At 33.3% G+C, this 26034-nt stretch overlaps 1 protein-coding gene across 1 annotated transcript in view; it reads right to left on the bottom strand.

Moving 5' to 3' along the window:
• The window catches only part of LOC129988194 (CD109 antigen-like), a 164509-nt gene that overhangs the window by 91217 nt on the left and 47258 nt on the right, over positions 1 to 26034 (bottom strand). The window contains exon 2 of the mRNA XM_056096351.1: positions 17497 to 17559. The gene's annotated coding sequence lies outside the window, so the exon portion shown is untranslated. The remainder of the gene's footprint in view (positions 1 to 17496; positions 17560 to 26034) is intronic.

The following is a 26034-nucleotide window of genomic DNA, read 5'->3' as shown; positions in this document are numbered from 1 at the left end:
AATCCCCATCAGGCAGTTAAAAGTCATCAAAAATCAGATTTGTGTTTTAGTAAGTGTTTCTCCCAACCGACTGAAACAAAAAAATTATCAGGGAGCTAGCTACACGTGTAATCACAAAATCAAATACCAAAATCAAATTCTAAAAATTTCATAGAAATCTACAAATTTGGTGTAAAAAGCATATACCAAATTTTATCCATCCATCCAAATTTTATCCAAGCCTTTTTGAGTTATCCTTGTCACAAACGGACAGACATAAGTTCAAAAGTATATTTTTCGAACTGAAGAAGGTCTGAAACATGGTGTTTCGCCAACATCTCGTGTTCGACTTTTCTCTATACTTCGTAAACGAGAACATAAATATTAGTAACTATCAACCGTTTCTACTCCAGTCATTAACGCCACTGGTTCATTGACTGCAGTGCATCTGTTTTCAAGTGACACATTCCAAACGGGAATGCAAGGACGCGTTCCAGTTTCCAGAGTCCGAAATCCACAGTTCGTGCCTGAAACAAAGCAGCCCGCTGTGTTCAAAAAGTGTCGAGCCACTCTTTTTGCTTTCTAAATGTAGCTGCGTGTGACGTCAGCGAGCGGGGGTGAGCTGCCAGAGAACAAGGGGGTTGTTCGGACTGGAGGACCTCTCGAGTGCTTGGAGCACGCGCAGCAACCATTTAAAGAGGCACTTTTTTTTTTTTAACTTGACACTTACGTTTGGGATTTTGAGAAGCTGTTTCACTTCTGGCAGCAGACAAAACAATCAACCACTTTATTCCAGAACAGTAACAACACATTCTAATCGGAAATGCAAGCGGATGTCTAAAAATTATCATGAAATAAAAGACAGCTTTTTGATATTTTAAGAAGAAAATGTGTTTCATATCTTTGTAAATTTTTGAACTATTTATTTATAGCATTCAAGACTTTTAGATTTCACATAGCTGTCAATCATCAATCAACAAACTTCAGAAAATGTGATTCAAATTATAAGAAAAAGCTCTGACTTTTGACGATAAAATCTTAAACGAATTCCATCCATTTAGCGTGTGGCATTTTAGAGTTTTATGCACTGAGATGTACAAATAGATAGACTATTCATTAACGGATTTCGTTCAACATTTTTTAGAAACACCCAGTTGTGATATGATGGCTGCAAGTCAAATGTTATCAGTCAAACTTGCTCTATTTCTTATGTTATCTTGTTCAAAGTCAAATATAAGTCCAAAGGCGATTCTTTCAGATTCCTGGAAGTATAAAATGTCAACATGTCGATTGTTGAATTTTTATCTTCCTCTACCAGAAATTCATGCTATGACCCAGTATGCTTGGTGCAACATGGCCAAATTCAGCTCATGCTCCAATAAAACCCAACAACCAACCAACTAGAAAGTAAGAAAGCTACAGATACGAAACATTAACATCGCCATCAGCCTTGCAGAACCATACTTATTAAATCACGCCATCTGGTTTGAGGAGGGGGTGTCTTCTACCAAAAAGCACTCTGAACCTCACCCGGCTCTCACACCCAAATCATTCTCTACACTCATCCCTCTAACGAAGTGGGGGAGGGCTTACCAGTTAGAAAATGGTGGTATCTAATAAAACGAAGCGACAGAGCAGAAATCCCCCATGATGCACTTCGATTACGTAGGGAGGTGCCTGAACTAAGTGGTCAGTAAATGCTCTAGATATAAAAGGCCTATAAAAACCAAAAATTTTTTTCCTCGAATAAAAAGTATAGAAAAATAAAGTAGCCACAAAAATCTAGATTAAGAAGGGGCTGCATCCCTTTATTTCAGACTTCTGAAGGGTCCAAAAAATACAATTTTGGAGTCATGTCTTACTATCTGTGAGCACGTTAATTTATAAACGCAAAAGGACTAAATCTTTAGACCAAAATGAACGCTTCCTGCAAACATTTGAACGAAATACGTCAATGGAGAGAGAGTCAATCCCTATGCATCTGAAAACAGTAGTTAAAACAACAAATCAAACGAACGAGTGAAATTTGACATGTATCATTAGAATTGCAGATGCTTATTATATTTTGGTCCAATCCCAAAAGATTACGACTGTCTATCGATGTGTTTAGTCAGGAGAATATGAATGTAATAATTCAAAAAATGTGTTTAGTTTAGTTATATTAACGTCCCGTTGTAAAGCAACTCTAGGACTACTTTGGGACAGACCCCGTAATTTTGAACTGTGGTCAGATGACGAAGACGACGCCTGAGCTGGCACCCCCCTCCCCACACCACACCAGCTGGAGGACGTTTGGCCGTGACGGATTTAACGTGCAACAGATCCCCTTACACGATGGTCCTTCGGTGGAATAGGGTCTCGAACCTGAAACCCTGCACCTCACAAGCCGAGACCTTACCCCCAGGCCACCGCGGCCTGCAAAAGATGTGACAAATACGTTAAATTTTAAAAGCAGTCTTAACAACAAAAAGAATAAAATCGAAGGAAATTTTAGATCCAATCGATCAGAAAGAAGAATAACTGCATATTCGATTTTTTTTCAATGCGTTACAAAGCACAATAGAAAATGCGCCATTTTGTGCACATACGTTAAAAGAAATCAAGGACAGGACACTCCCAATGTTAATATAACCAATAACAACATTAAGAAGAATGTATAATAAACTAATGGAAATTCAATTAATCACGTTAAAAATTTATGTTTGAATAAACAAAGAAAATTTGAATTTATGATTAAACAAAGTAAACCTTAGTAGAGAGCGAGACAAAATGTGTGATTCAATAATAGTTTATTCTATATAGAATAATGATAATTAGTCTATAAAAATATTTTGAGTATGAAAAGAGATATATATCAAGTTTTTCTGTATCGATATCAAAAGGATATTATGTCTGAAAAAAAAAATGTGCTTTTCGTTGAAATGTATTGTTTTAAGATAGAACAATAACAGCTCTTTGAAAGATGAAGAGTTTTAATCTCTTTCTGGAAAACGTGAAGTCTTGCTTTTTCCAATTCTTGCAGAGTGACAGGTATTGCGCTTCGAATTTCTGACGTTAGTGATAAAAGGGCCCGGATATTCATGCGAAGTTTGGAATATATTTCATGGCGTTTCATTTATATCTTTGAAAAACAAATAATGCAGAGCAGTAGTTAATTCTTTTTCTTTTTTCATTCTCTTGTCAATTCCCATTATTCGATTTTTTTATTTATTTATATTAATTTTTGAAAATATCTTACAGAACCCAATTTTCAGTAATTACTTAGAATTGTACCAAGCATGTATTTAAAGTTTACTAATCAAAAGATTCTATAGGATATTCGAGGTCGTCTAAATTCAGATTTGATGAGATATCGATCGAAACAAGTTTTTGCATAGAAAAAAAAATGTTGTAGATTAGTATTTTTAAATACGTTTTTAAAAGTACACTAAAACATAGCATTATTTTATTTTAACAGTGTTTAAAATTTTTGTTTTTAATTATTTACTATTTTGCTATCATTATTTCAAATATAATAGGACTTGGAAATTATTTTTTTTCTAATTCTCTACCAGATGACGCCACGCGTATGAAAACAAAATTTAATTAAATTCATGCATTAATTCATAAATTCTGAAAATATAAATTCGTTTTATCAAGAAGAACACTAAGGAGTGCAAAATTTTGTAACTCTGACACAACAAGAGTAAAAAAATAGTTTCTAAAATTTCATCTTTACATTCATAATAAGTAATACAAACATTTTTAATGATAAACATTTGAAGAATAATTATTTTATGTCCAATATGACGAAATAAGAAGATAGCATAATTCGATAAAAAATATCGTACTTCCTTTTATAGTTTTAAATTTCATATATATTTGATGCATAGGTTACGTCCTTTAAAAAAGTGCTTAAGAAAAGGGAAAGCAATCACCAAATCTTATCACGCTCATTTTTCGTGCCTACCACCTGATTAGCATACTCCGAGCACCCCAAAACCACTTTTTTCGAGGCAAAAATGACCCTTTTTATGAAAGGTATCAAACTGCTGAGTATTTATATAAAAGGCTAATGGGCAAGATTTATTGTACAGGATTTTTTTCAGTAGCCTGATGCTCCGCGTCACGATCGACCGTTTCTTGTTCTTTCGAACACCCACTCACACACACACGCAGGCACGCGCTTTTCCGCAGGCGATTCGCACGTTCTAAACCCTCGAATTACTCTCACTTGATGAGCGTTTTCTCGGCAACACCTTGTTTAAGGGCTCCAAGAAAGTGCGAGGCATAAATCGTTTAGTCGGTCGTTTTTATGGTTCGCAGACGATAAAGGGATGTCCAGCGATATCGTTTGCGTTTATGACAGCATCACGTGATTAAAAGAGGCGGCACCCTGAAGTAAAAGTTTGGCAATGGCGGCACTTGGCTTTAATCATTACTCAAAAGCATTAAGGGGAGAGGAGACAATAATTAGATAAGGCTTTCTATTGCTTGAATCATCGAATGCATTCGACGAATGAAAGCACGGTGTTACCCTCTGAAACGAACAGTGGTTCCAGCAAACAAATTCAATTAAACGAGATCTCATCAGACCTACACGGGGAAGGATTATTAAAAGAAAATAGCACAGTGTTTGAACTTGGATTATTCGCGGATTCTGGATTATTCAACAAATGCATCAACAAATCATTTTTATATACTCATGGCATCATTTAGAGATGGGAGTGGTTTCAATATATTATTTCCACTTCCTTCGTTTATTTAAAATTAGGTATATGAGATACATCATTTCATCGCATTTCAAATTTCTCATTAAAAAAAATATTTAGCTTCGATTTTCCATATTTCAAACCAATTAACGACCGCTCCGAGGAAGAGGTGGTATCCTTGATTGGCGATTCCTCCTTGAAGATGATTTTAAAATATAATTTTATTTTATTGTTCTAATTTAATGAAATTCAAATCTTCATCATTTGGACAATTTTTGATCAGAGAAGAAAGAGTGAAGCGTTTAAAATAAATATGCTTTAAATGGTGAAATGGAATTTTTTTTTGCATGAAATACGCCAAGGGAAGAAAAGACGACGTGGAATTGTTTTAGATCAAATGCGTCAATGGACGAAATGGTGATGTGAAAATTTGTTGGATGAAATTCGCCAATTGACGAAATGCTGAAGTGGAATTGTTTCGAATGAAATTCACTAATGGACAAAGAGACGAAATAGAATTTTTTGAATGAAATTCACTAACGACCGAAATTGTGAAGTGGAATTTTTTGGATGAAATTTGTTAATGGAAAATATATCAGTTATATATCAGTTTCGCACATAAAAGTTGACAGTTGAAAAAAAGTACAATGACAGTTGAATAAAAGTAAAGTATAAGGTCTATTATTTGTCGCATAACTTTATTATCAGAATATAGATGCGTAAACAATTCTGCAGCAACGTCAAAGAGTTGACTGAATCTCAGTCTGCTTATTCAGGCACATGCAAACGGGATATTCAAAAATAAAGCAATAAAATAGATTATGCAATTTCCTATATTATCCTAATATAAAAATTTTATAAATGTGCCAAATTTTAAATCCAATGGAGTAACAAAAACAGTTCCAAGTATATATTCATTTTTTTGCTGTACTATAAAAGCATAGAGTCCATATTGTGTTAGTATGCGAGGAAGTCGATGGCAGAAGACTTACCCAGAATTACATTTAAGAGAAATATATCAGCAGAGCTTATATCCAGGACTTTCATCTACTGTTTCTTTGTACTCCAGAGACATCAAAAATATTCTAAAGAAACCAGGAATAACTTTATAAAAACTGAACAAATAAAACTAGAAAGGCGGCTTGAGTAGCAGATCACCCCTTCTCGAAAATCCCACCCCACTTTTCAGTAAGTAAAAGACAAAAATGGCAACGATAAAAGAAAGTATACCGCAGCTTTCCGCTATGCTTCGCACCTCATCTATTTCATTCGAAAGTATCATTTCATTTCACGTCTGCCCCCTCTCTTCCCTTCGAGATGATGATTGCGATCAGTCGTGACTCCCTTTCCGAATATCTTTAAAAGATTCTCTGACGGAATTTTTAATTCTATTTTACTCCCTCACGTGCATTTGAATCAAGAGCATGAAGGAAGGAAAGGGAGGGGATGCATGGACAGCGATCGAATTTCCTTCTTTAAGTAATGGAAATGTTCTTTCTTCTTTTTTTTCCATTTGGGGAGAGAGTAGGCACAGGAATCATCATCATCCTCTCGATAAACGTCACAATATTCGTGTTCGAATTTCTTCGCGGGGATTAGAAGAAGAATAAAACATGAGGGCATCCCTACTCTTCGAAACTGAAATATTGCAATCGTAATCATGGTAAGTCTGGAATTCATGATTAGTTTTTTTTTCTCCTGCCTTTGTAAACTTCGTCCCTCACTTCTTGGAAAATAAATTCGATATTTCGAAGATCTTTACTACACCATTAAATCATTTTGGGTTTAAAAAGAAATTATTTTCTAAAAATACCATGCATTTGAAAAAGTCGCAAACTGGAAAGTGTATCAACGTTTGGCCCTTTTTAATGTGGTGGTAAACATCTTACCACCACCTTAATATATCTTGCAAACATTGTAGCAACAAAACTAACCAGAAACGGACAAAACAGTCATGTTCAACATGTAATGTTCCATTGTGTGCAGTACCTTGTTTTATGTTGCTTCATCAGAATAATGTTTAAAAAAATGCATTTGGTAATTTACATTGTATTTGGTTGTTCTATCACTTATTTCATTTGTAATTAATATATTTTAAATTTTGAAATAACTAATAATAAATAGTTTTACAAAAATGCATATTTGTTTGTAAAATTATTTGTATTTCATATTTTTACTATTGAATAAATTAGTAAAATATCATTGCTTGTAATGGACGGTCGTAAATATGTTACCACCCCAGTTATAAACAACAGCCACAGCAACAAAATTAAAAAAAAACTTTTTTTTGGTCATAAATTAGCTTTTCTTCTCTAATTATAGCGTAAAATGTGCCCGTTAACGGGTTAATCAAAGATCAACTTTGATTTAGAAACACAAAATCCTGCTCATCATTCTGAACTAAAAATCGCAGAGTCGTATCAAAATAAATAGCTAAATCTCTCTTCGTCCGCCCAAATTCAGATGCCTTTTTTTCCCTTACTTTCTTGTATATGAAATGTAGAGAAAATATTGTAATTATCGAAAAATTTCGATTTTAATGGAACTCCATGTTTTAGACCTCCCTGAGGTAGAAAAATACATTTTCGGCATTACGCATGTTTATCTAATCTCTCTGTGACAAAGATAATTCAAAAACACTTTAAGCGTGCTGATAAAATCTGGTATGCAGTCTTCTACACAATTAGTAGGTTTCTATGAAACTTTTAGAAAAATCCATTCAGAGGAAATCTGTCTGTTCGGGTGTTTTGATATAAATGAACACGATAACTACAAAATGAAAAGAGCTAGATGGGTAAAATTTGGTGCACAGATTTAGATACCTATCAAATGCTGAGCCATACCCACCAAATAAGGAACGTTTGCCGCTCTGTGCATTTAGAAACATGTAACATGTAAGCCGGGTCCTGGCATAGGGGTAGCGCGTCTTCTGGGCGTCCTGGGTTCGAGTCCCGGTTCGGACATGGTTGTGCTTCATCTGTTCTATCTGTGAATGTGCCCCCCTGTAAAAAGGGGTTGTGTAAGCGAATATGATGCGTGAGTATCTAAGACGTGCTCTTGGCCCTAGTTGGCACTACTAAAACAAGAGACATTCTATTGGCTTAAGATCGCTGACGTCGGCAGAGAGCTTGTCCATGGCAAGTGGCATTATAAACAACAATAGAAACTTGTAAACGCGAATACTTGAAATATATAAATTTGATATGTTATTTTGTGGCTACAAGTGGTTTTGTGTTGAATTTTTACTTCCAATGGTTGAGTTGGTTTTAGATTCCCAATGGTTGGTAATATAAAACACGAATTAGATTTTCGAATGCTATGAACCACATACCTAGAATTAATCACTAAAAAACTCGCCATGGATCATACGTTGGATTCAGTGAAAATGCTAAATTCACTCCAAAGGTTAATATTTCGTAATATTGTACGTCATTTCCATGTAAGGCTTTCTCTGCCTTTTCTAAAATCTACGGTTTTTTTTTTTTTTTTGCAGGGAGTGGAGGATAACATATTTATAAAAGGACATGCGAGAAAGATTTGTGGAGACCACACCTGTTGGTTCCTTTAAAACAATTTACTGACATTCAGAAGGAAAAGATGAGCCATGAGACCAGATTGCATGTGACTGAGGACTTGCGCCTTCGTGTTTTCATGCTTTTCATGTCATAAATGAGGCCTGAGTAAAGCGCAATTATCATGTGATTAATCAAAACTGCTCCAATCTATATATCATGTTTAAATATTTTATTTCTATTGCTCTTTGCAAGGAACTTGCAGTCATTTATAAAATTCGGATATATTTTAACAAATTTCAGGCAATTGTTAAAAATTTAATAAAATTTCATTACAGTTCTGGCAAGGAAATGAGGTAAACAAATGTTCCAACAACTCAAATGTTGACACAATGAATACTTAAGTAATATCATCAGTTAACAACAAGAACAGAAAAGAAATGAAAATGTGAGAAATATAAGTTCTGTGTAAGTTATGAACTCCGAAAGTTTCTAGCTCAGAAACCACAACATAATAAATTGTTACAACCCCCTTACAATGTTTTTACAATGTCTACAAATGGAGCCATTTCGTTCAAGTGAGAGAAGTTTCAAAACAACACTCATCTAATTTGCCATTTTCTTTCTTTCTCTGGCGGTCAACTGTTTCGAATTCCATTCATACTTTGACAAGTTCTCTGAAAAGTTGTTATTATCCTCCATTCTTTCCCAAAAACACAAGATTAAAAGAGAAGCTTGAAAAAAAAAGCCTCCCTATTTTCCGCGCTTTAAAATGAAACAAAATATTCGAACTCATTTTCGGAGACGAAGCGCGAAATCTGCTCATGGAATGTTGCCATTCTACGGAAAGGAAATATAATTAATGGAGACCGAAGTCCGGAGGTAGCGAAGCCACGAGTCATCATTTCTGCTCAGTGGAGGCTCATCTGTGAGAGTTTTAACGAGTTATTTGTTACAAAAGAGTGCCTCTGTCTCACTTAGAAATTGTAGAATGAAAATAACGCTCTCCTCAGAATCGGAGCGGTTCCGGGTAAATAGTGTATCGGAATGTTTAGAATTGCTTGAAAAAATTATGTCTTTGGTTTCTAATCTGAGATCATCAGAATCATCCAAAGATTCCGACACATCTCAAAGATTTTAATACTTTATATTCTTTTGTATACGAAAAGCAGAAAGACAATTAAGCATATTAAGATTCTGTAAATTGGAAAGGTTTTCGTTCAGCAAGTTTAGTTATATTAACGTCCCGTTTTAGAGCAACACTACGGCTATTTTGAGATGGAACTCATAATTTTGAATCGTGGTCAGATATTGAGGACGACACCTGAGATAACACCCTCTCTCCAAACTTCCACACCACACCAGTGGATGGACGTATGGCCCCGACCGATTTAAGGTGACCGATTAAGACCCGCTTACACGATAGTTCTTTGGTGGAATCGGGGCTAGAAACCTGAAATCCTCCGGTTCCGAAGTCAAGACCTTACCAGCAGGCCACCGTGGTCCCTCGTAACGCAAGCAAACGCTAAAAAGCGATACCTTGGATATTCTAAAAGAACTGAATAGTTCGAATTAAACCAGTTAGAGGGTTTTTTTTATGCTTTCAGGTATACGAAATATATAAAGAGAAAATATTGTTATTTTGGAAAAATAATTCGAACTAGAGATTTTGAAGAATATATGTTTTCACATGTAAGTAAGCATTATAAGTCAAAAACCCAACAACTTATATATACGAAATTCGTTATAGGAATTTATAACATTTGCAATCGTCGTGTGTCAGATTTTGGTTTCAATAAATCGACAAAAAAAAAAAAAAAAAAAACCATGCGCATTATGTGATCTAGTGGTTGTGAATTAACAGTATTCCAGAAATTAATCAGCAGAGATAGCATTTTAATAGGCTTTATCGTAATTATCATTCGACAACGACATACGGTTAGTAATATCCAAGTACATTTATTAGAGAAATTGAGAAAATTTCAGAGGGACCTCTTCCAACTGCGTTTGAATAGATACAAAATAAGGTATTTTAGACTTCGAGGTCAATGAAAAAATCGTGAATACACTTTGGACTTCTTCCAGTAAATTAGTTAGTTCAATCCTTCAATATTATTGATAAGATCTTCAATGTTATTGATAAGTCCATATATTTTATAGTAACTGACTTTATATGTATACGAACTGTATTCACAGGCTCGATGGAGATTCGTTCAGATTTCGATTGGACAACAAATTAGGCATGAAAGCCCATTTAAAATTATATATTTAGATTTCGAAGCATTTTTCAGTCATAGTGTTCAAAAATACGTAGAACCTAGCAATGCAACACATTACGAAGAGAAATTTTTTGATAGTTGCACCTTTTCTTTGTAAAATTCCGCATGTAAAAAAAAAAGTGAAAGGATAACATTATATATTAAGTAAGGTTTTGTTAAACAAACGGAAGAGCAGAGGAACTGATTATACGAATATAAAAAGTCATTTTGGGCCATATTATCTCGCATTGCTGTTATCTGTTACTTCTTCCCGAATCGTCGCAACAATTTAATCGCCCCCCTGCCCTATCTTGTCGGTAATCCCGGCGATGGATGCTCTCTCGTCAGAGGAGACACGAGCAGAAAATGAAAACGGAAAACAATGGAATTGGTCTGGAAAGACCTTTTTCCGTTGCTCCCAACTTTGCATCAAATTTGCATCCACCCCCGTTTCTAAAGGGAGGTTGATTTGCATGCACGATTCTGCAGAAAGGAATCAAGATTTCAACCCCTGAAATTCTCCATTTTTTTTTCTTTTGTAAAATTTGCTCGAAATATTTTAATGTCGAAGCTGTACTTCAAACAAAATGAATCAGCTAGAATATTCTCTTATCCAACTTTCTGCATCTTGTGACGCTTTATAGCTTTATTGAGCATGAAAGAGAAAATTCTGAGCGTCCATTGACTGATAGGATATAAAATTTGACATACGCCAACAATTCGGATATTAATACCACCTATTAAATTTCATTTTTCTAGTTTGTTGCGTTCTTTTTTTATTATTTATCATGTTCGTAAATCCATGAACAGACAATCTGATAGACAGTCAACAAATAGACGGATTTGTTTTTAAACCGATTCAGATTTACAATTCTAGTCATTTTTCTAAATTTTTAAATTTTATACATTTATATAAAGTTTTTGAATTAATGGCATACATTCGAATATAGTACATTTCTGGGCATTTTTTCAAATATTTAAATTTCATTCATTTATATAATGTATTCTTGAATTAAGGGCATGTACTCGAATACAATAAAATTCTGGTCACTTTTCTAAATTTTTAAATTTCATACGTTTATATAAAGAATATTTCTTGAGTTAATGGAATGCAGTCGAGTACAATTCAATTCTGCTCATTTTTCTAAATTTTTAAATTTTATACATTTATGTTAAGTACTACAGTTCTTCAGTTAATTCTTCAGAATTTTAGAACTTAAGTTTTTCTCCATATGAGGAATATTTAGCTAAGAAAATGTCCACGTGATATTTTTCACAGTTCAGAAAAGGAAACTCTATATATCTAGTTAAAAAAACATTTGATAAATTCTATTCCTTTTTTTTTTCAATAATGCATCAAACAAGTGCTAAAAATAAGTATTATCATTAGGTCCATCTTAAGAATATCCTAATGAATCGAAAGAAACTCTAAATGAAAAAACTCGGCTGGCCAAATTTCCTATAGATTTGACTGATTCTGAAAGTTCAATAAAAACAGTTTCATTGATGAAATAGTTTCATATAGAATTCTGGACTTTTTAATTTCAGTGATATAAGTAATTTATTTCAGTTATTCTTTCAAATTTATGGATATAATAAAGAATTATAATTATTAGAAAGAAGAGGATATATTCTTTATTTTTTTAACTAAAAACTAGGCAGTCAGAATACATCAAATATTGAAATATACTTGATAAATATCAAAATAGAAAATTAATTAACTTTGAAAGCCATTTTCATTTTCCTAATTAGTTCAATTTGATCGTGGAAGATACAAAAAATATTAATTACATTCGTAATTATTTGTTGACATATACAAAAAAAAAAAACGAATTTTTAAAATAATAAGTGTTAATTAAAATTAGCTTCCAAAAAATGCCACAATCGTTTAAATTGCAATCGTCACAAACAATTAATGTTTTTTAACCTACAAAAAAATTAATTATTGTCAAAGCAAAATAAGTGAAAAGATAAACAAAGAATTTTTTTTTCTCCTGTCTAATTTGTCTTCATCAAAAAAAGATTTGAAAAATGTTACAACAGTTTAAAAATCACTTCATAATTCAAAAAAATATGTGTCGAAAGCAAATGCATTTGAAATTGCTAAAAACGTTAACACTCTGTCTAATTAATTCGACGAAAAAAAAAAAGCAACAATATTGATTGTAGATGCACTTTCGTCTCATTTTGTAACTTCACGAGATATACTGGAATGAATTTGTGATTGTGAATCATAATTTAATGACATTGATGCCATTTGAATTTAATTACAGATACACTTCTTCTCGAGTTGGGGAAAAGTTATTGCTTTTACATCACCCTGGAACCCAAGAGAATATTCTCCTCTCGACTTATTTATAGTCGTTTATATTTTACAGCACAATTCAGAAACCCGAGTATGCATTTTGGATGATTTTCTTTGATCCAACTGGAAACAAAATCTGATACAAATCTATAATTTTGGTGGAAAAAAGTCACAAACTAAATTTATTTATCTAAGGTGGTATATTTTCTTAAATATGGCATTCTCAAACATATACAAGCCAATATACAGGCAAACACAAAATCAAACCATTTAGACATTTGATAGAGATCTACAAAATTGATAATAAAACTATAAACTAAATTTCATTTTTCTAATTCATTATGTTTTTGAGTTCATAATTTCACAGTTGTGTGTTTCTTATATAGAGAAGAGCAAAACATAAAATTTCACCAACTCTTGAGGTCTATTTTTTTATGATTACAATTTTTTTTATCTACTTTATATACAAGGGGGGGGGAAATGATAAATGCGAGAGTACAATACTGGAGTATAGTTCCTAAAAGGTATTTTTTAATAGGCCTTGAAAAAGTATTCATAACAGTTAACCACACAAAAGACAGTTGTCGAAATAATATATCTAATAAGCTCTGTACATGGTATTCCATCTAACTGGGACTTAGTAGCCCTCAAAGACAGACATATACCTCCAGTTGGAAAAATGCTTTAAGTGAAATAAAGAATTATTTCTTTTGTTGTTTGGATGACTAAAGGGAATGATGCAAAAATGACAAAACCTGTATTTTCATATTGCCATCCCCGTTTCAAGTAGTCACAGTTAGCACCATATTTTTGACACACTAATTTTTTTTTAACAAAAAAGGGTCTATTTTTTGCGAAAGAAGGCCGATCGAATCATGAAACTTTGAATTCTTTCATTTTTGACCAACTAACAACTTTGAAGGAACAAAATCCGCCGATTGGAAGATATTTAGAAGGATAGCCAGTGAAAGATGGAACTTTATTTTTGTTTTAAAGATAAGTGTGTCAAGAATATATTATTAAATATCATTATTGAATTGAAGGTAGGAGGGAGGGGAAACTATACAAAAGTTTAGATTTATTAACCGTATTAATATAAATATAATCCTAATGCAATCAAATGGTTGTAATTGCATACACGGCTATGATTGCTCTGGAAACAAAATTCTGAATTAGTCAAAACAATAGAAACTGTAATTTAAGTTAGAAAATTAAATGACTAGGTCACTTAAAATATAATGTTCATTGCTAAGACATCGGAATATTGGACAATCACTACAGAAACGGTCTGCCATTTGAGCTATAGCCTACTTAGTAAAGTAATGAACCGAATTCCAATTTATTCCAGAACACTACAATTACAATTGAAAAATAATTTTATGAATTGGTTATTTGAAGGATTTAATTTCTTTAAATTCTAAAACCATCTGAATTAGGGAAAATATTATTACAAGAGACCCTAATATTTTTGACACGAAAATTAAAAATTGCAGATTAAAGGGATATAAAATAATTAAAAATGCTTTTAAGAATTTACCTTTTAATACACAAAGAAAAGTACATTTTAAAACCTGATTTGATTCCTCTTATTCCCACTCCTCAAAAAAAAGTAAGAACGAGACAGAGAGGGAGAGAGAATCATTTGTTGAAGCTATTTTCTATTATTTAAGTATATTAAAAAATCCAATGTGATATTTCTGCCATTTTTTAGCTTTACCGGCATATACACTCAGCCGTTAGAAAAAAAAAAATGTAACAACTCTTTTATATCATAAAATACATTGCGACCGGAAAATCGGGAAATGTCTAAAAATAGGCAAAAAGTTCAAACGCATTGTTTGGACACAGTTAGAATCACTTGAATAGAGCGATTTAGATAGAACCGTCCACAGGGTGCGCTCGGTGGTCGTCGTCCAAAAGGCTAAATGGCCTTCCATTGTCGCCGAATAAGTGCTCACTGGAGCAGAGAAGAGCCCAGTGACCCGCAAAGAACCCTTCGCACGCTCGGAGATCGATTCGCAGCGCGAACTTTCCAATGCCCACAGATGCGAGTAGAATTGGCGACAGATTTTTAAGTTGTTTAAGAAATAATACAGCGAATGAATGGAGAAATAAACAATATAAAACAATAAATGCAAAGTTGTAACAGCATACGTTATCGTTATACAAAAGTAGCAATAAGACAGCAAATCGTATATATTAGTGTAATATTTTGAGTACGAACTAAATTTACATTTTTTTTTCTCCTTATTTGATATTATATATTACCATAATTCCCTACCCCCTTATCATTGACGGTAATTTAACCCTTTAAAGGGTCATTTTTTTCTAGTCATATTATGTTAAAATATTTTTAGACTTGAAATTAGAATAAGAAAAGGGATTCATTTAACTTATAGATAAATTTAATTTGATTAATTAATTAATTTTGTTAATTAATAATTAAATAACAAATCAAGACACATCATTTTGTGTGAGATAAAGAACTGAAGCCTCTAAGTTTCTGTCTTTCTAAAAAAATGCCAACCTACATAATTTCATACAAAGCTTGATAAATGTGGTGGGAAGCATAATTCCCACGGCCCTAGAAAGGGTTAAGTAGAGGGTTAGCCTACTTGTAAGCTTATCTTTTTAAATATAACAGAGAATTCCAGGTAGCCCAGGTAGTATAGGTATTGTATAGGTCATGCTTTGGGTTATTAGATAAAATTGTTCAATATTCTATAGTAATACTCAACAGTAATCAATATAGTGAATTTTGGGAGATGTCATACATTATTTCCCAACACCTATATATAGTAGAGAGTAATAATGAGAGAATATTGCTTTAAAACTACAGGGAATCTGAAAATAATAAGTTTTTTAATTTGTAAAAAGCGGGATAAATATTTCAACAACTTTGTAGCATAGCTAATTTCAATAAATGGCAAAAACTTAAGTCATAAGACGAATCCAATTAGCAAGTAGAGTTTCGAATTTCAAATTTCTTTTTTGTTTCGGATTGAAAAAAGTATCTTGTGTTTGAATTAAATGAGTCTGTTGTTTTGAATGGATCCCACTTATTATTTAGCAGTAAAACATTCATATTTTAAAAAAAACAATAACTAAATTCAATTTTTCTGTAGATTTTTATTACCAATTTTTATTATATTTAATATAGCTTCTTTTTTATATCAATATGAATGAATGCAGCTTAAAAGGGGAAAAAATTGAAAAAAAGGAAAAAAATATCAATATTCAATTTTATTAATTTATATGTATGCATAATCCCCAACCCATTGTCAACCCCTTCTAATTAAAGCGCGGAAAATTAAAGAGTAAAATTATAGTGCAGTGTTAAAATTAATTAAAGAGTCACTTTAAGAAAGCAGTTTTAATGCTGAAAATGAATAGAAAAAATTAATATATTCAAAAATGCACTGAACTGACCTATAGACAAGATTTTACTTTAAAATGTTTTAAAGCATAACATTTAAAAAATTGGATGAAAAAGACTTTTATTAATAAAAAAATCTTTATTGCACCTTTCAACAATGGAATCAGTTCGTGTGGCCCCACATTCATGCAACACACATTCACTATATCAGCCATTCAGCATCTTTTTTACTTTAGGATATGCAGAAACTCCATATCCTGTTTCTCTTACAAGATGCGGAATGAATCGAAAAATTAAACTTATCTGACCGTTATAGCTCTAAATGAAAATATTTTTAATTCAATGAAAATGTCAATATATGTGGAACGATCCATCATACATTGTATCAAAGAGGGCCACCACGATTATTACGATTTTGTAATATTGCTTTACGCAGTTAGTCTCATAGTAAGGAAGATATTTTTACAAATGCTTCAATGATTGCTGATTAGATGCTGGCAAATGATTCCCAATCGTAGCGACAAACATGAAGGTTCTTGAAAGTACAGGAATTAAAGCGATATCTCTATTAGGTATCGAGAGCCAGAAATTTCCTATTATTCCTATATTTCCTATTATTTATCGGCGAAATGACATAAAGAAAGTGATGTCGACCTGTAAAGTGGTTTCTTTGGAGCATGAATCGAAAAGTGGGTTCTCCAGTTGTTATATTCTGAGTTCTTCGTGCTACCACGATTGTTTAGTAATAATTTGTTGCCTTTTAAAGTGTCGTTTATTTCAGCATGTATAATTTTTATGCACTCTGTGTTTTGTGAACACAAAATTGGTTTTGTAAACCAATATGTTTGTCTGTTCTTTTGGCATAAAACATGGTTCTTTTTGGAATTTAGTGCATCCACCAAAAGGATATCCTTTAAGAATATGGACTTCAAAGAAATAACAGAAACAAGCAGAAAATTGTTGAATGTTCTTTATAAAAGAAGGTCATGTAACATTTAAAATATGTTTGCTTTATTGTTCTTTAATGTTTTGGTCACTAAAAACGTTTAGTTTCGTTGAATGATATAATTAGACTGTATGGAGAACGAAGTGTTTTTTTAAATAAACGTTTTTTAGTGAACTTTGTTTTTATCGCGGAAAATAGTACACCAGCAAATCTAGGTATATGTAACAGTAACACTTACATAAGTATCTAGCCCCTAAGCTTGCCTAAATTTCTGCCTTTGAATTTTAAAAAATGCATTAATCTGAGGAACATTTTTCAATTGCTCAATTCATTTTATCAGAATGCAGTTTTAAGCACGAAAAAATATTTTTAAGAGAAAACATTTTCATAAGCCTTTAAGTATACACTGGTAAAAAAGTAAAAACTTACCTGGAAGATTATTCAATTATTACTTTCACTCCCATAGAACTGCAAATCTCCAAACAGAGCAATCTGCAAAAAATAAAGATTTAAATCTTTAATTTCTGAAATATTTCAAAAATGAGCAATTTAGTATATTATATAAAGAAAAACAAAAAAAACTGAAATGTATATTTAAACACGAGCTGATATTATTGAAGTTGTTGAGGATAAAGACATTTTTATATATTTCATCCATTAAACCATTAACTTTTTAATTCATTGCAAAAAGAAACAGCGTTTCCTAACCTCTTAAGTATTGGCATGTAAAATTTATAGTGTTTATAATATCGCATATTTATATTTATTTAATATATTTGAAACACCCACCACCAGTAGAAGAAATAACTCTGCAAGAAAGCAAATTAGATCCCTTATCTCCAGCAGGTTTAGTAACAGAATGCAGTACATTGCTTTCTTGTCCCTCGGAGATGCGTTCCGCCATCAGAGTGAAGGTCATCGGCACAATGTTTGTTCCCAGCAGGGGAGCGAGAACTTGCTTACGTCTCTGGTAATTTTTGATCCTCATATTTGAGATGTACCCCCCCCCCTCCCATCTCCATTACTGGAAACAGTTATGCAATAAACGTGTTAAATGCCGTATCCCCATAAAGGATAGAAACAGATTGCAATACATAAATTTGGCGAATTCGATTAAAGATTTTACAATTAAAAAGAAGAAAACTTTTCAAATATCAAAAGGAAATTATAAATAAGAAAATTATTTTCTATTTTACTAAATTTTCTTTAATTTTAATAAATAAAATTATCTTTCATGTGTTACTAACCGCCTTTGGCAACTAGCTGGTTCACCGGACTTAATGGAAACTAAAATTTTCACCTAACTATTTTCTGCTTTTGGTAGACATATATTAGTTTCGAAAACTTACGCCAAGCGATTCATTGTGCTATGCGTTTCCCTAATTCCCTGTCTCTGTCTATATACATTCAATTGTATCATTGGAAAGGGCAACAATGTTTAAAATTGTCCAAATATTAGTCAGTATGAAATATTAGTTTGTTTCCATTTCAAAAATGAAACATATTGTTGTAGAATATGCTTAAAATATTGTATAAAAATTGATTGAAAATGGAAAAAATCATACAATTAAATGCATCATTAATACTTATCATTGGAAACGTAATGATCATATGATGACTAGTATCATTACGAATGGCACACATCATCATACGATCAAAATGTATCATTAAAAAGATATATATATATATATTTTGAATTTTTAGTTCGTATAAAATTCAATTTTTTGTTCCATTTTTTTTTTCAAAATTCATTTAATTTTTAATTAATTAAAATTTTAATAAATATTTTCAAAAAAAAAATGCTCAGTGCCAATTTTTGATAATTTTAGATCAAATGATCTGACCTGCAGAGCGCAAGCAAACACAGGCACATTCATTTTTATTATAAGCAGAAATAATTGTTCACATTTTGAATATGTATATATAAAAATCTTTTAAATGATCAAGCTGCATAAGTGCACTTGATCATTAAATACACTCTTTTTAATTTGCAGTAAGCTGATTCGACTGAATTCATGTATTTCAGTTGTAACGCATAACAAGATGATATATATATATATATATACTTATTTAATAATGCATTGTACAAATGTTTTAAAGGACAATAATCTGGCTGCACAAATTCAAACACACACAAAAAGGAGTCAATAATCTTTGGCTGCACAAATTCAAACACACACATACACACACACAAAGTCAATAACCTGGCTGCACCACCGATGGAGGATAGTTTTGAAAAAACAGAGAAAGGTTTATTTCAATTTAAAATGATACCGTCATCGATTGTGGAAATACAGGATTGGAAAGAGACAACTTAATAAGGCAAGTCATTTATTTTATTCAAAATCAAATGCTTCAAGAAACTTGTCCGTCATATCATATTAAATATCTTTAGGGACATAAAGAATAAACAAGAGAAATGTCTGCATGATATGAGTCCAAAAATAAAGTGTGTCCTTAACTTGATTCTTGGATATTTGAACTTCTCCGGAGTTACTTTTGACCGTTCAGGTCATGTTCGACGCCCGATTAAACAAAACACTTACATCCGTGAGGGGCACATAAATCAAAGGAACACTCACTTATACCCATAAAAACAGAAAAATCATAACGGTCCCATTCTAAGCTAAAATGGGAAAAACTTGGGAAAAAGAACCCTGGCGTCGCCAAGCTAGAAGAATAAAAATAGAAGCGCCAAAAGAAGTAAAAAAGCGCGCCAAATGAAAACGAAACTCCTTCCTAACGCGATTACTGTAAGTGCTACTGTCTCTTTTTGAAAGTGGGGTGAGGGTGGACCCTGTTACGGGACGCATTAAGAGGGAGATTCCGAGAGATGGATCATGTTGAAGAACATCCTTTTGACCTGGGGTTGGCCTCCAGCCCAGAAAGTTGCCGAGAAGGGCACCCTGGAATGGGTCCAAGAAACCCCTTTTGCGTCTCGCTGCTTCACAAAGAGAGTTTCCCGCGCTTTTTAGGCACGTGAAAAGATTCGAAATGAATCTCCTCTCTCTGAAAAGATCTCCATTATCATCACGCACCAGTTAATGGGCTGAATGAAAGAGGTTCTGAGACGCTTTCTCTTTTTGCAGTTTTTATGTCTCTTTTACAATATTCTAATGATCGCAGGCACTCGTAAAAGTCGGAAACATGTGGTCAGCTGATGCTGAAGTGCAAAAAGTTCTTCCGATCAAGCGAGTTTTTTTTTCTCTTTTTCCGATGTCCAGCGACTGGCCGCACCGTCTTTCTTTTGTCCAGGAAGACGCCAGAGTTTTATTTTTAAATAACATTAAGAATTGGTATTGTCTGCGAATCTTGAAATCTTTTCAACTTTTGAAAATTTATTGTGATCATTTTTATTGATAGTAAACCTGCATACTTAATGCTTGTTTTCAGGGTTTGAAGAAAACAAAGGGTAGGAAAGGCCGCTAACCTATGACGTCATATAAGCAATATATGTTCTTATTCTGTTGACGCCCATCGGCAGAAGACTGACTAGAATACTTTCCTTTTGACATACCTCGCTGCATAAAAATGAAACCAAGTATACATTTTGACCTCTTCTTTTCAATCAACTGAATATCAAATTTGATGCAGCTGAATTATTTGGATGACAAAACAATATACCAAATTTTGATTTATTTTGGTCGTTACGTTTTTGAGCTACCATTTTCACATACACACGAATATATAAACTAGCAGATTACCAGTCAGTACACAGATTTATTTCCAATTTCGATCTCTGTTGACTTTTATCAGTGCCTTTATGGTATTTTATAGCCATTATTGATTGGTTCAAACATTGATTATATTTTTCAAAGATACTTTCAATCAAATTCTTCGACCAGAAAAAAATGCATCATTCCTTCCCAATCCAAAGCAATTATGATACATCTTATACTTTTCTTGCAGTCCAGGTCTGTTTCGATTCCCGATATGTTTGAAATACCAACATCAAGTTTAAACGCTCAGTTTGGATTAATGAAATATCATAAAAATTATATATTATTAATTAGTAAATTTAATCACTAAATCACAAGGATTATGTACTTCCCGAAACAAATTTTGAAAAAATGAAATTGATGAAATGAAGTGTTTAGAAAAGGTTTTTTTTATTAAAAAACAAGAAATATTATTTCAAGAAATTCCATTCTTTAGCAGGACTGGGACATGGCTCTCATCCCTAAGCTACATTGCGATTTTTTAAGTTCAGGAGAAGAATTATGTTCAGGAGCTTGTAAGAATTATGTTCAGGTACTTCCCAGACAAGGAACCAGGAAGTGTCAAACTCCTGCAGACATTATTTGTCTACACCTGAACATCAGAAAGAACAAATTATCCCTATGCTAAAAATATTAATATGACCGTTATTATCGAAAATTAAAAAATTCATATTTGTCAAAAACGAATAGTTATTTGATCACACATCCATTTCGATCATACGAACAATAATGGTAAGGTAATATTCTGTAGCTGCATGAAGAAGCACATGAAAGTTTGCAATGCTATAAAGTAGGGCATGGCACATAATTGGCACTGTAGCCCATCGTCACTACAAAGACCGTTGTCATTTCCATAATTCAGTTCAGTGGCGTACTTGAAAGCATATTTATATATTCCACGATTTATGTTGGTACAAAAAAACTTCACTTTCTGATGGAATACTATTTTTCACTTACACTATAAAGTTGGAATCCTTCATAAAATTATTAAATTACTTCAGTGAATACTAGTATTCACATGCAATGTAATTAAAAGATGTGTTGTTAAGATATGTGTTGTGAATGTAATTAAAAGATTTTCCTGCCTCCCACACACACAAAATGTTCGTTGTAACTCATATCTTTGATTCTCCTATCCGCCAGAAGGCACATGGATAAAATAACTGAATGACCGGACTGTCGCTACAGCAACACTGGCGGGAACTGTAGTTGAGTCCTAAGAGCCATCATCCGTCACTGTACAACCATTCCCTAAGAACGCCGCGCCATAGATGGGAGGAGTCAGACCCCCACCTTTTCGTGTACCCTCCAGGGTGGTGAGAACCAACCACCTTGCCGCAAGCTTCTCATCCTCCTTTCGAGATGCCCCCCGCGGGTGGGGAGAAATGCTCATTGTGATGTATTCAATACTGCATGAAATCATGAAATTCATGCCTATGAATTCTCATTCACTTCGTAACAACAAATCAATACTTCGACAAATAGCATTGTCAATTTTATCCCCCCTCCTCCCCTCCCCCCCCCCCAAAAAAAAATAAAAAGTGCACCATTTTTGAAAAATAGGGCAATGTGAAATTCTACTGAAAAATGTTACTGCTTCATTTTTCTGCAAATAGCAGACTATAAACTTTGAAGGCTACCGGTATAGATTCTGAAAACAGTCTCGTCTAAGATTTCTTCCATTTCTTTTAAGTCCTTTTCAACGTCAATCTGCATCTTTACACGAAACTGCTCCGCAAATGCCTGAATGTTTAATTTGAGAGTTCCGATAAAAGAAATGTTTATGTCATTTCCCCGCCTAAAAGGAGGCGAATGTTTAAAGGGACCTGTTTCAAAGCGGAACTTGTTTTAAGCCTTTTAGGGCCGCTATAGGTCGTAAAATGATATCGGCCTTTTAACACTGATGGACGCCCCTCATAAAAAAGCGGAAGGGAAAGCTTCCGAACACTTCTTCCGGTCGGCATGTCATCTATTGTAGGATCTGTAATAACAGCATTTTCGTAAGACACTGAGTTGAAACACAAATACAATGGTGTTTCAGAAAACTCGGCGGATATCAAAAAGATCAATGAAGACAACGAATTAGTTGAGATACAAGTTCATTGTTATAAATTCATTTTATTAACATAATCTATGTTTATTGTATAAAATACAATGTTACTAGGCGCTGTTGGCGACTAGTTGCTTACACATCATCTATATATCTAAAACAAATGACAAAACCAAAGTATAGTCCTCATCCAACATTCCATTAACTTTTACAGTTTTAATTGCTTATGAAATTAATATCCTTAATGGTCGCATGAAGGTCAAATAAATTTCATATTAAATAAAGGGGTACTCTTCGTTAACCATCATTCATTTTCAAAACGTAAATTCTCTGCACATTTTTTGTGGAGGAAAACTTTATCATAACTGCTAGATAAAATTCTAAAATACCAGTTTGGCTCATTTTGAAATAAAGCAGGTTTTTAATGTAGGGATTTTGCGCTTTCATAAGAAACAAATTTCCCTAAAAACTGTAAATCTCATGAACATGAAATTCAAAGAGAATTTCCTCAACTAACTAATCCAGTGGGAAGGTCCTCAACGAACTAACCCAGTGAGAAGGTCCTCAACGAACTAACCCAGTGAGAAGATCCTCAACAAATGAACCCAGTGAGAAAGTTCTCAATAAACTAACCCAGTGAGAAGGTCCTCAACGAACTAACACAGTGAGAAGGTCCTCAACGAATGAACCCAGTGAGAAAACTCTCAACGAACTGAGCCAGTGAGATGGTCCTCAACGAACTAAAGCAGAGAGAAGGTCCACAACGAACTGAGCCAGTGAGAAGGTCCTCAACGAACTAACACAGTGAGAAGGTCCTCAACGAACTAACGCAGGGAGAAGGTTCACAACGAACTAACTCAATGAGAAGGCTAACGAAATCTGTGAAACTCAAGCATTCCAAGGCCGTATATATTGATGATGGTTCACGCAATTCTAAGTAAAAGTTATAAGCTTTATCATGATGACAGCCTTATCATCGATGGTCTCAAAAAACAATACATGTTTTCTTTCCTGTCTGCTTCTTCAGTTTGGGCCTTAGTGAATCACTTATCTCATTAGACCTCCCCCCCCCCTTTTTTTCACCCATTCACACGCAATAAATGTTTGTTGTAGAGTACGACACTCTTCTTAAAGTTCAGCAAGCAAGTTTTGATTAACGCAGTTTTTCATTAATATTTTCTTTGAACTCTGGTCTTTAGTAATGGAAAGGTCAAAATGAGGCCTCGCTCTTCTTCTTTAAAATAGGGCAGATTTTCAAGTGAGATTCTTAGGCTGAAATTCGTATTAAGTCTGTTATGTGTAAGTATATGATATATAATATCACTCGATCAAGATAACTCATTCTAGAAAATCAGACTGCAATGATCGAACTTTATTAGAAATTCAAATTCTACATTTTTTTAAGGATATTTTTTTGGTATACCAATAATGGCTAGTGCAATTCTTGACTTTCAACGAATGTAGACCTTTCCAATGGAATTCTTGTTAGAAATCTCTGATGACAAGCAGAATATTATTCAAATCTATATATTTTTATTTGCCCAGGATTTCTTTGCCAATTCTTTTCATTGAAATTTTATAACAGGATATTAAATAAAGATAAGGCAGTCATTTGATCATTTAGGTAATTTCAGCCATAACCGAACTCATATAACATTCTTCCTCTTTGACATTCAAATTCTCCAGACCGATTGAAACCAACAATTGACATAGAACTGCAGACAATAGTCTCAAAACCAAATACCAATACATGCATCTGAAAGTACAGACCGACAGACATTCATCTCTCCGTTGGATTCGACTAAAAATTGATCACTGTCTACATTATAAATGTCAAATCTGTATACCGAATTTTATCCATCTAGCTCTCCTCGTTTTGTAGTTATCGTGTTAACTTATATTCGAACAATCAAACAGATAGACTTATTCTAGATAGATTCTGTCAAAATTTGGTAGAAATATACAACTTTGAAAAATTGTAATTTGGCGTAAAGACCGTCATTAAATTTCATTCGTTTAGCTCCAATCGTTTTTGAATTATCTTTACCACAGACAGCCAGACAGAATTTTTCCAAAAATGTGCTTCTCGAATTCAGAGTGGTCTAAAAAGCGAAGATTCGTCAAAATTTCGAGTTCGAGTTTATACGAAGATTACAAAACTTTCTTTAAACTTCGCATACAAGAAAATAAAAACTTTCCAGAAAAATCCTCAATGAATCTCGACCATTCTATCACTGAAGAAATAAGGAAAAGGTGGGGGCGGGTGGGTGGAGAATCCAGATTCCCAGTCATCCTTTGAAAAGGAATGACAACGAGCAGATTCGGTACACCCCTCCCTCCCTTACCATTTATAAAATCTGGTCGTCGGGTGTGCTGAGTCGGAAATTTCAAGCCTCAGCACTCTTCGTCCACGAAATCAGATTTGCGCCAGGCAGGGAGACACTCCGCTGAATTGGAGGACTGGGGTCGTTTATCGCGACGAATTGCAGATGAGCTAAGGACCCTGTTCTGCTGCCTGAATGCTTGACGGATGCTGAACGAATGCCGTGGAGGCATATGAATTAAATGCTTAATCCTAGTTTCATGAAGTTTCTAAACATGAGATTTTCTAGATCATGTGTCTTTTTAAAAGCAGGGAAATATTCACCCATCGGTTTTTCAGTATGCCTACTAACACTGTAAGGTGTTTATCCAGGAAAGTATAGGAAAAGATATGAAATACGAATTTTGGATTCCCCTTGCTTTGACCGAATGGATTAAAGTTGATTGTGGATTTAAAATTTGAACTATGCATTGAAAATTTTAATTCGAGGCGACACATCAAAATCTCTTACGTGGTTTTTTTTAAATAGTTTTTAATAAGTTAGCTGTTTGTAGCGACCAGCTTGCTAGCTCAAATTATTAATATTTTTAGGCTTTTAAATGATTTCTATAGAATGCATATAATTTAAAAAGTGCACATATTACGAACTAAAAGCGAAATGAAACTCTTACTATTATGTTATTAAATACTAAAAGAGTGCAGTTGAAATTTTTGACGGATGAGCTTTAATTCCATTATAACATTTAAAAGCTTTGTATAAAATCAATTGTGTATAAAATTGAATTTTAAAAAATATTGTTAAATTTAAAGGGAAAATTGTATAGAAATGAAACTGACGTCATCAAAAAGATAATTTTTTGAAAGTCTTAAGGTAA

Source organism: Argiope bruennichi, chromosome 10, assembly GCF_947563725.1.
Source record: "Argiope bruennichi chromosome 10, qqArgBrue1.1, whole genome shotgun sequence".
Lineage (NCBI taxonomy): Eukaryota > Metazoa > Arthropoda > Arachnida > Araneae > Araneidae > Argiope > Argiope bruennichi.
This window is presented reverse-complemented; position numbering and strand designations above follow the sequence as displayed.